We start from the raw sequence: 13,208 nt of genomic DNA, 5'->3' as shown, positions 1-13,208 counted from the left end.
TCTAATATGGGATACTTAGATTCTTTGGAGTAGTTTAAACATCTTACATTTTCCTTTAGTAATTAATGAGTTAAATGCAATCTCTGATACATCTTCTTTTTTTAAGTGAAGTATAGTTGATTTACAATGTTGCATTAGTTTCAGCAAAGTGATTCAGTTATACATATATATATATCTCTATTCTTTTTCAGAGTCTTTTCTTTTTCCATTATAGGTTATTAAAAGATATTGAATATAGTTCCTTGTACCATATAGTATGTCCTTGTTTATCTATTTTATATATAGTAGTGTGTGTCTGTTAATCCCAAACTGCTAACTTTTCTCTCCTGCCCCCTTTCACCTTTGGTAATCATAAGTTTGTCTTCTATGTTTGTGAGTCTGCTTCTGTTTTGTAAATAAGTTTATTTGTATCATTTTTTTAGCTGCCACATATAAGTGATATCATATGATATTTGTCTTTCTGACTTACTTCACTTAGTATGATAATCTCTAGGTTCACCCATGTTGCTGCAAATGGCAATATTTCATTCTGTTTTATGGCTGAGTGATATTCCATTGTATATATGTACCACATCTTCTTTATCCATTCATCTGTTGATGGATATTTAGGTTGTTTCCATATCTCGGCTATTGTAAATAGTGCTGCAATGAACATTGGGGTGCATGTATCTTTTCAAATTAGAGTTTTTGTCTTTTCCAGATATATGCTAAGGAGTAGAATTGCTGAATCATATGGTAACTCAATTTTTAGTTTTTTAGGGAACCTCCATACTATTCTCCATAGTGGCTGCACCAATTTACATCCCACCAACAGTGTAGGAGGGCTGTGTCTAGGAGAGTGTCCAGAGGTAGCTGTGGGTTCAGGAGGTCTTTAGGCAGCCTGTCTGCTGATGGGTGGGGCTGGGTCTCCGCCAAGTTAGTTTTTGGCCTGAAGCATCCCAGCACTGGTGCCTACAGTTTGTTAGGTGGCAACAGGTCTTGGTACTAATGAGCCAATATGGCAGCCACCAACAGCAGTGTTCACATGGCTGTATGTTCCCAATATGTCTACCACCAGTGTCTATGTCCCTGGAGTGTACTGGAGCTGCCCCCCACCTCTGCAGGAGACCCTCCAAGACCAGCATGTAGGTCTGGCTCAGGCTCCTATCAAATTATTGCCTTTTCCCTGAGTCTCAATGTGTGAGATTTTTGTGTGTGCCCTTTAGGAGTTAAGTCTCTATTTCCCCCAGTCCTGTGGGGCTCCTGCAGTTAAGCCTCCCGGCCTTCAAAGCTAAATGCTCTGGAGGCTTATTCTCCTGGTGCTGGACCCCCAGGCCAGGTAGCCTGACATGGGGCTCAGAACTCTCATTCTTGTAGGAAAACCTCTGCGATATAATTATTTTCCAGTTTTGGGGTCACCCATCTTGGGAGTATGGGATTTGATTATATCATGAGTCCACCCCTCTTACCCATCTCATTGTGGTTCCCTCTTTATGTCTTTATTTGTAGAAGATCTTTTCTGGTAGGTTCCAGTCTCTTTCATCAATGGTTGTTCTGAAGATAGTTGTGATTTTGGTGTGCTTGTGAGGGAAGGTGAGCTCAGGGTCTCACTACTCCGCCATCTTGGCCCAGACTCTCTGATACACCCTATATTTGTATGAAAGTAATTTTTTTAATTCCTTAACATTTTACCATAATGGCAAGTAGAAAAAATAAATGGGAAACACATTGTATTAAAGTTCATAGAATTTTTCAGCATAAAAAGTAAACTTTTTAATATGTGCAAATTAGAAATAAATTATTTACAAGGAATTATCAGGGAAATCCCAGGTGGAATGCAGAATGTGACAAAAGAAATCCCACTGAACTGCAAATGCATGAAAGAAAATCAATGAAGGGGATGGGGGAAAGGTGCTGACCTAAATAACTTTGGAAATGAGTGGAGAGTGTAAGACTAAGGGAAAAAGAAACTGCATATAGTACTGTACTCTAGCTGATAAAGTTGTTTCCCACTGGGATATAGGTTAACAAATCTCTAACCACTGTACATATATACTGGAATTTACAATCAAATAAATAAATAACAAATGGTAGGATCCAGGCTTCTTACTGTTGGAGCGTTTATAAGCAAAGAGACAAGGCTGGATTAGAATTGGAGACATAAATATGAATTCATATTTGGCTTCATAATAGATATAGTTACATGTGGAAATATTAAGAGTAATATGGTTACTATACACATAGATTTCCTTGCTCAGGCAGACAAGAGGGCCTCAAAGCAACAACACCCCAGTAGCAATGAGCTTACCTAGCACCCAGATCTTGGTTTCTAGTACCATTTTCCAATAAAAGGAACCAGGGCTTCTTGGAGAAATGACTCATTTTAGAACTGGGACAGGAATTATATAAGATGAGCCTGAAGCATCTAGTAGTGCTGGAAAGTAAAGAGTACTCCAAAAACTAAATAAAAGAAAATGATGGAACTATATAGGAGCCAAGTGATAGAGCTTCCAATGACCAAAGTTGGAAGAATTCGAGCAAAATAAGTAACATAATATTGGATCATAACCAAAGGTATAAAATAAATATCAGTGAGTCCATACTGTTTAAATAAACAAAAAACTGGAGAGATAAGACAAATCCTACATGTAGTAGAATTCCAAATAATGTATATATTACTCGACCCTCAAGGAAGTTGAGCATAACTCCTCATTCTTTTTTTTTTATTTTAATTAATTAATTTATTTATTTATTTTTTATTTCTGGCTGTGTTGGGTCTTCATTTCTGTGCGAGGGCTTTCTCTAGTTGTGGCAAGCGGGGGCCACTCTTCATCGCGGTGCGCGGGCCTCTCACTATCGTGGCCTCTCTTGTTGCGGAGCACAGGCTCCAGACGCGCAGGCTCAGTAGTTGTGGCTCATGGGCCCAGTTGCTCCACGGCATGTGGGGTCTGCCCGGACCAGGGCTTGAACCCGTGTCCCCTGCATTGGCAGGCAGATTCTCAACCACTGTGCTACCAGGGAAGCCCCCTCCCCATTCTTTTAATGTGGACTGTGCACAGTGACCTTCTTATAAAAAGTATGGAAAGGTGGGGTGGGAGAGGGAGGAGAGGAGTAACTTTACAGTGAAGAAACCTGACAAATACCACCTCAGCCAAGGTCAACACCAACAGTGATCAATTATGTTGACAGTATGTACCTTTTATAGATGAGATAAGAATGGCACTTTACCTCTATAGCTTTCCTTTGGGGGGTGGGGGTGGGGGACAGTCTAATTATGAAAAAAATGTCAGACAAATCCCAGCTAAGGGACATTCTACAAAATACCTAACCAGTACTCTTCAAAACTATCAAGATCAGCAAGAACAAGGAAAGTCAAAGAAACTGCCACAGACCAGAGGAGCCTAAGGAGACATAACAACTAAATGTAATGTAGTTTCCTAGATGGGATCCTGGAACAGAAAAAGTACAATAAGTAAAAACTAAGGAAATCTGAATAAACTACAGAGTTAATAACACTGTATTAATATTGGTTCATTAATTGTGACAAACCATAATAATGTAAGATGTTAATAATAAGAAAAACTGGGTGTGGTATATAAAAACTCTCTGTCCTATCTTTGCAATTTTTGTAAATCTAAAGATACAGTAAAATTTTAAAGTTTACTTAAATAGGTGCATCAGACAAACCAAAATAGAAATATGGTCTGCAAAAAACTGTTAATGTCATTGAAAAAACAAAGGAAAACCCAAACTGTCATAGATCAGAGGAGACTAAGGAAACATGATAATTTAAAACAATGTGGGCTTCCCTGGTGGCGCAGTGGTTGAGAATCTGCCTGCCAATGCAGGGGACACGGGTTCGAGCCCTGGTCTGGGAAGATCCCACATGCCGCGGAGCAACTAGGCCCGTGAGCCACAACTACTGAACCTGCGCGTCTGGAGCCTGTGCTCCGCAACAAGAGAGGCTGCGATAGTGAGAGGCCCACGCACCGCGATGAAGAGTAGCCCCCGCTCGCCGCAACTGGAGAAAGCCCTCGCACAGAAACGAAGACCCAACACAGCCATAAATAAATAAATAAATTTATAAAACAATGTGAAATCCTAGATTGGATCATGCGGCAAAAGAGCACAATTGTGGAAAAACCAGTAAAAACAAAAAAAAATTTTTTTTAAGTCTGTAGCTTAGTTAATAGCACGGTACAAATGCTAATTTCTTAGTTTTGACAAATGTACCATGATTAAGTAAGATGTTAGGGAAAGTTGGATGAAGGTATATGGAAACTCTGTACTATCTTTGCAAGTTTTCTGTAAATCTGCCATTACTTGGGAATTAAAAGCTTAACTTCTTAAAAAAAAAAAAAAATAGGTGAACCGTGAAGAATAACAGATATGTGCAGACCAGAAGCAAGGTATACTGCTTTCATTGGGCCAATAGAGATATAAAGTTGCCATCCCTGGAGCTAAAATGTTTTTAAGAAGGAAATGAACACAAGAGCTTAAGGAAAACTACCCAAATCATAGTGATTTCTCTCCCACGGATGGGGAAGTATAATCATCTGGATAATAAATCTTATTAACGTTTGTCTGAGTACTGTTCAGACCAAAGCTCGGGGTATTCTACTTTTCTTGGAACTCTCAGTGACAAAACACACCTCTCCTAACAATCTCAACAAAAGAGTTCTTTTGCAGGCATTGGGTGTTAATAGTAGAGACACAATAGTTAATGAGATCTTTCCTACAGGATTCAATCATCTGCCTTTTTCATACACAGGAGACCTAAGAGCTATTCCCTCATGTACGTAAGAAGAACAGGTCTTATCTCACTGACCCTTTAGAAGACCAGCCCCTACAGGATAGCCACAAATGGCCGAGACCCTGCAGGGATGAGGAAAAGCTTCTGATCCTTGCTTGGCTGAGCTACTTCTCCAAGTTTTTCCCAAGGTAGCTAGAAAGAGGTTTCCTGGAATTGTTTATGAGGTTGTCAGAAGGTCAGCCAGAGTTCTCGGTCCCAACAGTCCTCTGACCCTCCACCCTTACTAGAGTAACGATACCATATGTTGCCCCAACAGAGCTATGCACACATACGGAACACCTGGGATGTACCAACTACAGTGCTAGGTGCTGGGGAGGAGAGAGCAGATTCAGAAAAAACGTGACATTATTGATAACAAATATGTGATAGCACAAGCCTTGATCTGTTATGATAGGTGCTACAAGCACTGGCTCATTTAATCCTTACAATAACACACGAGATAAATTATATCATGTCCATTTTATAAGTGAGGAAACTACTTCTCCCTCCAGGAAACTGAAGAGCAGCATAGCTGTTCTAAGGTAAACTAGGAAGCATCAAAGCCCAGTTCTGTTCCTTATTCGCTGTGTGACCTTGGATAACGAATGTCACCTTTTTTGTCAACTGGACAACATGTAGAGGCTAAAATCAGCACAAATTTATTGAGTACCTTGGTCTGTTAATAACATCTGCCACATCTTGGGATGTGACTCACATGTGTGCCCAGAATTTGCCAAACTATGCCAAGTACCTTACAGGCGTGAACTCATTTTATCCTCACAATACAACAGAAGATAAGGACTTATTATTTTACTGCAGAGAAAGTGGATGTTCAAGAGGTTCAAATAACCTCTCAAAGGTCACCCAGCAAGTGGTCCAGCTGCAATTTGAGTCCTGCTCTATCTGCCCCAGCACCCTGAGTCTTAACCACTCTGCTGTCACCCACTCAACATTCCAGAAACTCTAGACAGCTCAGTTTCTTCTAGATAACATGTTTTTCATTTTAACTGCGGGCCTAACCCAGAAGATTCCCTGTAAGTGGTATAAATTTCTGGCTGAGGGAGTCTCAGTTGGATGAGATGGGTCCTTTCCTCACTGACAGCTGGTACCTTGGAAATCAGAGAACCTCCCCTGGGAAGCTAGGGGGTATTTCGAAGGAGAGGAGGTGTGGAGGTAAATGGGGGAGAGAGAAAGGAATGTAGGAGAAGCCCTGAAGGCCTAGGGTAGATTCAGAAGCAAACCTATAATTTATCCAATTAACCTTGCCTTTGGCCAAGCCCCTACCAAGAAGGCAGTGCCTTCTGGGCCTCAGAGCAATTTAGGGTTAGGACAACTATGCTGACCTCGATTACTAATAGTAGCTGCTGCGACAGCTGTGTTAAGAGGTCTCATGAAATTCTGCCCAGGCTTAGCTGGGGAAAAAAAATGCCATGGTTCATTAGTAATTTCTGTCACAAGTTTGAGAGTTGGAAGAGCCTCACATGTGCCCAGACCTTGCCATTCCTGCTTTAGGGATGTCACCACCTAGAATTACTCTGTAGGAGGACTTAACTGGGCTCCAGGTCCAGGTAGGGAACCAAAATGTCCCAATGGCACCCTGCTCCTGCCTACCTCCCAAACTAGGACAAAACAGCACTGACAGCAAGAAAAGACCTAATTTGAATTCCTTTGGTTTTAATTATTTTGAAAAGAGAGGCAGGCTACCAAAGCCAAGACCCTTTAGGAAGAACTAAAAACCAAGGAGATTCAGGCCAGCTGGATTGGGTGGAGGGGGAGTTCCAACCAATTAGCCTTCCTTTTTGACATGGTCACCCTTCACCCAACCCTCAGGAAGCCTTAACAACACTCATGTGTCAACAGGACCCCAGGAGAGGGGAAAAAGCGGTGAGCCAAACCTCAAGAGTGAAAAAAAAAAAAAGCAAAATCTGGAATTTCAACTCAAAGCTGGACCTCTGAATGGCTTAACTACTGTCATTATTTTTTACAGAGCCCTCACTGGGCTTTCCTGAGCACCGGGAACTTGTCCTCAGAGCTTGAGGAGCTACATCTTCCCTCTGGCCTTGTTACTGCCTTGCCAACCAGGCTGGACCCACCATCTCAAAGTCTACAGGCTTCCACATCCAAACTCCCCAGGTGGATCAAACTTTCCATGGCTAGACTCTTAAAGGGGAAGCTGTCCTACTGTTTCCTTCAATAAGCAGTTTTCATAGGGTGATAAATGCCCTTTAAGGAGCCCAGAAACCCAAAGCAGTCCCCTGGGTTCCAGAAACCTCAGCCCAGTCCAGAAGTAGCAGGAGGCAGAGATCCAGACCCAGTCAAATTAGTCTCCAGGGGATCTGCTTGACTCAGGCTGTCAGGAGAGGGGTGGGATGCCAGGGTTACTGCTAGCCTTGATCCAAGCCTCTGCCAGGTCCTGGCAGGAATGAGCCCAGTCTCCCCAGGGTGGTGGCTCTAGAGAGGGTAGGACAGGAAATTTTACCATCTGTCTTCGAGGCAAGGTAGAATTTGTTATATGGAAAGCACTTTTGCTCTATTGAGTACCTTGATGATTTGGATTCACAAAGGTGAACCTGAAGGTGAATTTGAGCTGGAGAAAACAGAATGGCTCTACCTAACAGAATAAGAAAAATGTGGAGTTTGGGGAGCAATCCAGGACAGAAGGTGAAAGGGGCCAGGAGAGAAGGTGGCCTGAAGCTAGGGTGAAGCACCCAGTGCAAAGTCCCAGGGCCTGGGGGAGGGGTGTCCGGAAACAGGGATACCTGATGTTCAGTTTGAAGTTCTTTGCTTTTTGACAACATAAACTGTTCTTCTATGCCTCAACCATGTCTCAGAATTTCAGTAAAATCTAGTAAATATATACATGGCTTTGTGTGAGTGAGGCTTCCGTGCAAATCCAGGAAAGGCTTGAGTTTCACTGCTGGGTAGGTGAGGAAAAGAGATAGCTTGTGTGCTAGCAAACTCAGATTGCAGGAGTTAGGGACCAGGGTGACAATGAATTCAGTTCCTAAGAATTAACTAAATCTTCCAGTGCTTTCTCCACAGGGCAAAGTGAATTGGATTGACAGTCTCCTTTTACCTTTTTCAATTTTCTTCTCTATATTTAAGACATAGCATGACACCACATGCTATGGTAAAGCATACATAAGAAGTGGTAAAGAATATAAAACTTAGGACTTAAATAGATATGGGTCTGAATTCCAGCTCCACTTTACTATGTGATTCTAAGCCTCGGTTTCCTAACCTATTAAATGGGAGTAAATAATACATTCCTTCTAATGATCACTCCTTCATTCCTTGTAAAGGATCAATGAGATAAACTATGTGCGACGTTTGCCGTGGTAACTGATATACAGTAACACTCAGTGAACGGTAGTTGCTCTTGTTCCCCTGTTGGTGGCGGTGTGTTGGTGATGATGGCGACAACAACCACGCTGGCAATGACTCTTCCTGGTTATACAGCTCCTATAGTTTACGCGAGGGGAAAAAGCACTGGTTAAACAGTTTTTGTTTTTTTTTTTAAGAAATTCACGTTCTTTTATTTATTTATTTATTTATTTATTTATGACTGTGCTGAGTCTTCGTTTCTGTGCGAGGGCTTTCTCTAGCTGCGGCAAGTGGGGACCACTCTTAATCGCGGTGCGCGGGCCTCTCACCATCGCGGCCTCTCTTGTTGCGGAGCGCAGGCTCAGTAATTGTGGCTCACGGGCCCAGTTGCTCCGCGGCATGTGGGATCCTCGCAGACCAGGGCTCAAACCCGTATCCCCTGCATTGGCAGGCAGATTCTCAACCACTGCGCCACCAGGGAAGCCCCTAAACAGTTCTTAAGACAAAAGGAAATAGATCTTGCAAATCTGTTCTACTGATCTTCCTTGGACCATGAAGCGAACATGAAATAAACTTTAGCGTACTTGTCACTGAGATGTGAAGATTGTTTCTTATCAAAATGCCCCTGGCATGTGCTAATGCAGGCACCACCCCATACCAGCCAAGTTTAGTGGGGATATTGAAAGGAAGGAGGTTGGTGAATTAGGTATGAATTTATACAAAGAGACAAGTGAATAATGACCTGTGTCCAAAGCCTTGTCAAGTCAAATGTACTATGCTTGGCTTTTCTCTCATGCTATCTAATCTTTCCCCTGTTAGGATTCAAGTGGATAATTTTTCTCCTTGGGAGCTTTTATATATATATATGTGTGTGTGTGTGTGTGTGTGTGTGTGTGTATACCTTTTCTCAATTCGCATTTAATTAATTTCTAATTTTCTACCCTCAATACCCTTTTAGGACAGAATCGGGTTTTTTAACCTTTATTGAGATATAATTGATGTTTAACATTGTGTAAGTTTGTGGTGTACAACATCATTTTGACATGCACATATTGCAAAATTATTACCACAGTAGGATTAACTAACACCTCCAACACCTCACATAATTACTATTTCTTATTTGTGGTGAGAACGTTTAAGATCTACTTTCTTAGCAACTTTCAAATATGTAATATAGCACTGTTCACTACAGACACCATGATGCACTTTAGATCCCCAGAACTTATTCATCTTCTAAATCCAAGTTTGTTAGAACTTTGACCAATGTCTCCCCATTTTCCCAACCCTTCAGCCCCTGGCAACCACCATTCCACTGTTTCTATGAGTTTGGCTTTTTTAGATTCCATATATAAGTGATATCATACAGTGTGTCTTTCTCTATCAGATTTATTTCACCACAAAATGCCCTCAAGTCATTAGCATTAGCATAATGCCCTCAAGGTCCATCCATATTGTTCAAATGGCAAGATTTCCTTCTTTCTCATATGTGTACACACACATACATACAATGGAATATTATTATATAGCCTCATCTTTATCTATTCATCCATTAATGGACACTTAGGTTGTTCCCATATCTTGGCTACTGTAAATAATGCTGCAACGAGCATGGGAGTATAGATATATGTTCAAGATCCTGGTTTCATTTTCTTGAATATATACCCAAAAGTGGGATTGCTAGATCATACGGTACTTCTATTTTAATTTTTTGAGAAACCTCCATCTTGTTTCCATAGTGGTTGTACCAATTTACATTCCCACCAACAGTATACAAGCATTCCCTTGTCTCTTCATCCTCTCTAGCACTTATTATCTCTATTTAAATTAGAGGCATTCTAGCAGATGTGAGGTGATATCTCATTGTGGTTTTGATTTGCATTGCCCTGATTATTAGTGATGTTGAGCATCTCTTTATGTACTGTTGGCAATTTGGATGTCTTCTTTGGAAAAAAATGTCTATTTAGTTCCTCTTTCCATTTCTTAATCAGATTGTTTGGGTTTTTTGCTATTGAGTTGTATGAGTTTCTTATATATTTTGAATATTAACCTCTTATCAGATCGATGTTTTGCAAATATTTTCTCCCATTCAATTGATTGCATTTTCATTTTGTTTATCATTTCTCTTGCTGTGTAGAAGCTTTTTATTTTGATATAGTCTCATTTATTTTTGCTTTTGTTGCTTGTGCTTTTGGTGTCATATCTAAAACATTGTTGCCAAGACCAATGTCAAGGAGCTTTCTCCCTATGTTTCCTTCTAGGAGTTTTATAGTTTCAGGTCTTACATTTAGGTCTTTAGTCCATTTCAAGTTAATTTTTTTGAGTGGTGTAAAATAGAGATCCAATTTCATTCCTCTACTTTCCCAACACCATTTATTAAAGAGACTATTCCTTCCCCATTGAGTATTCTTTGCTCCCTTGTCAAATATTAGTTCACTGTATTTTCAGGGCTTTATTACTAGGCTCTCAATTCTGTTCCATTGATCTATGTGTCTGTTTTTATGTCAGTTCCATACTGTTTTGATTACTATAGCTTTGCAATATAGTTTGAAATCAGTAAGTGTGATGCCTCCAGCTTTGTTCTTCTTTCTCAAGATTGCTTTGGCCATTCGAGGTCTGTTGTGGTCCCATATGAATTTTAAGATTGTTTTTTCTGATTCTATGATGAATACCATAGACAGTGATTGCACTGAATCTATAGTTGATTTGGGGTAGTATGGACATTTTAACAATACTAATTCTTCTGGGTGGGATGAGAAAGAAGTGGGCCTCTTTGGCAGAGTCTTGCACAATTGGGGAGCTGGGTGCTCACTCAAATTCTTTCCCCCTCACATACCCCAGGAGAAATCACAGCTGAGAAGGGCTCTCTTGGCACTGAGCTGTGCTGCCTTGGGGGAGGGTTGACAAGTAAAGTCAAACTGGCCCTCTTACCCTCTCCAAAGCAACCAGACTCATTTGTTTGCTTGCTTGCTTGCTCGTTTTTGCTCCAGTGGTGTGCTGGAACTTTTCTGCTGGACTCCTGAGCATCCACAAAGACTCTCTCATCCATGAGGGATTGTCTAAGACAGCCCTGATTCTCCAGGGCTCCCAGACAATGGCCAGGAGGGCCTGGAGCTGGTTCACAGGCCACTATACGGTCTACAATTGAGACTGAGGTCTGTATGACTATTACCTAATGCACAGGTGGGTGATCCTTTTCCTGAGTCCCTTGGCATATGGTGCTGGATCCCACAGCCCCCATAAAGGCACTTTTGTTTGTGGATGGATGCCAAATTGTTGTTGTTGAGGGTGGAATATGAACGAAGGACATCTTGCTTGGCTATCTTGCTGATGTCTAGAACCATCATTCTTGATACCTCTGGCCAATCTCCTTTCTGACACAGCCACCCTGCACTTCCTCTTTCTGGTCCAGTGGCTGCAGAGGATACTGTTGACTAGAACTTGGCACACACATTTTGCCAGGTTATCTTTGTCTGGGGCCCATCATTTTGTTTTCAGTCTGCAAGATAATACCTCCCCCAAGCTGTAGAAGCCAAAAGGAATTTATTTCCTTCAAAAGAAGTTTCAGGAGATGCTATATCACTGGCTTAGACAAATCCAGTTTGATTACATTCATTGTCTCTTTGTCTCCCCTCACACAACAGTCAGGTTTTTCAGTGAAGGTTTAATGTGAAACTGAGCCCTTCCAGTTTCACTTTTCCATTGGTACAAAAGCCCTACCTTGGAAAATTAGAGTGAGATCAGATCTTTTCAGTGGGCAATAAGGAAGATGAAAATAGTCCTTTACCAGAATCAAGGCTCAAAGACATAAAAGCATACTAAAAAGGAAAGGTCCATAAACCAAAGGAAAGAAAAAAACAATTGGCTTAAAGAAATAAAACTATAAGTGACAAGCTCTTTGAGGGGGGGTTGGAAAGCCATATTTTAAGACATGATTGACATGACATTGATAAATGTTCTTTCTACTATCCAAAGTCACTTCTAGGAGATTGGTTTCTTTAAAAACAAATCTGCTGAATAGTCCATCATCACCAGGGTATTTCAGTATGTTTTTTCCAAGCTATTAATCTTACCATTTATTCTCTCTTCTTTAACTAGGGAGGAAACTCATTTTATGCAATGAGGTGAAAACTAGCTTCTGAATCTGACCTGGTTTTTGAGACACAGCTATGTTCTCTAAACTTCACTAGGTCTTAGTTTCTCCACATGTAAAATAAGGAAAATAATACCTACGTTATAGAGTTATTTTAAGGATTAAATGAGAAACATTATTTACTTATTGTTACTGTAATAAAGAATACAATTACTATATTATTACATGCAAAGTACTTTGTTAGGGACTTAGACAAATTAACATATACAATCAATCCCATGTGATACACACTAATACCAACCCCATTTTGCAAATGTGAAAACAGAGGCACCAAATAGTTAAGTAACTTGCACAGGGTCGCTCTCAGTAATCAAAGAGGTACAGATGTTCAAAGGGGAAATAGAATGTTTACAAAAGGTGTGGGCAGAATTAAGGGAACAAGTATAAGTGATGGATCCAGGGACTACCCAACAGAAGGTCATTATGACCTCTAGGCATGAAGGGATACGAGGAGAGAAAAGTAGCTGAAACCAGGTGAGAGCTGTACACAGAGGAGAGATGGCCACAGAGACAATGATGAAAATGCAGACGAGCCAAGTTCTAGGCAAGGGAGACAATGTTTCCCTGAGAGTATCCTGAAACCCTTCCCAGAGGATACACAGCAACCTCTGATGCCATAATGTGTTTCAACTCCACCCCTTCAATACGGGGACTGCTCTTCTCCAGAATCACTCTCCTAGGCACCTTCATCCAAAAGGAGATTTTTTTTTAACAAGTTACAGATGTTTTTCTTTTCCTGAGAAATGCCCTAATGCATATTATTTTTCCAAATGTTGAGTTTCATGCCATGAAATTTGTATTCCTGGCCTTGGGTTAGTATGATATAAGAAACTTGAACAACCATGACCAATGGAGGGATAATCTTTTGTTTTTTAACTTTTAACAGACATTTTTGAAATTGTCTGTAAGTCTTCTACCCTTTCAGACATTTGTCTAAACCAAAGTGCACTTTCCTGTCCAAAT

This window comes from Balaenoptera acutorostrata, chromosome 9, assembly GCF_949987535.1.
Source record: "Balaenoptera acutorostrata chromosome 9, mBalAcu1.1, whole genome shotgun sequence".
Lineage (NCBI taxonomy): Eukaryota > Metazoa > Chordata > Mammalia > Artiodactyla > Balaenopteridae > Balaenoptera > Balaenoptera acutorostrata.
This window is presented reverse-complemented; position numbering follows the sequence as displayed.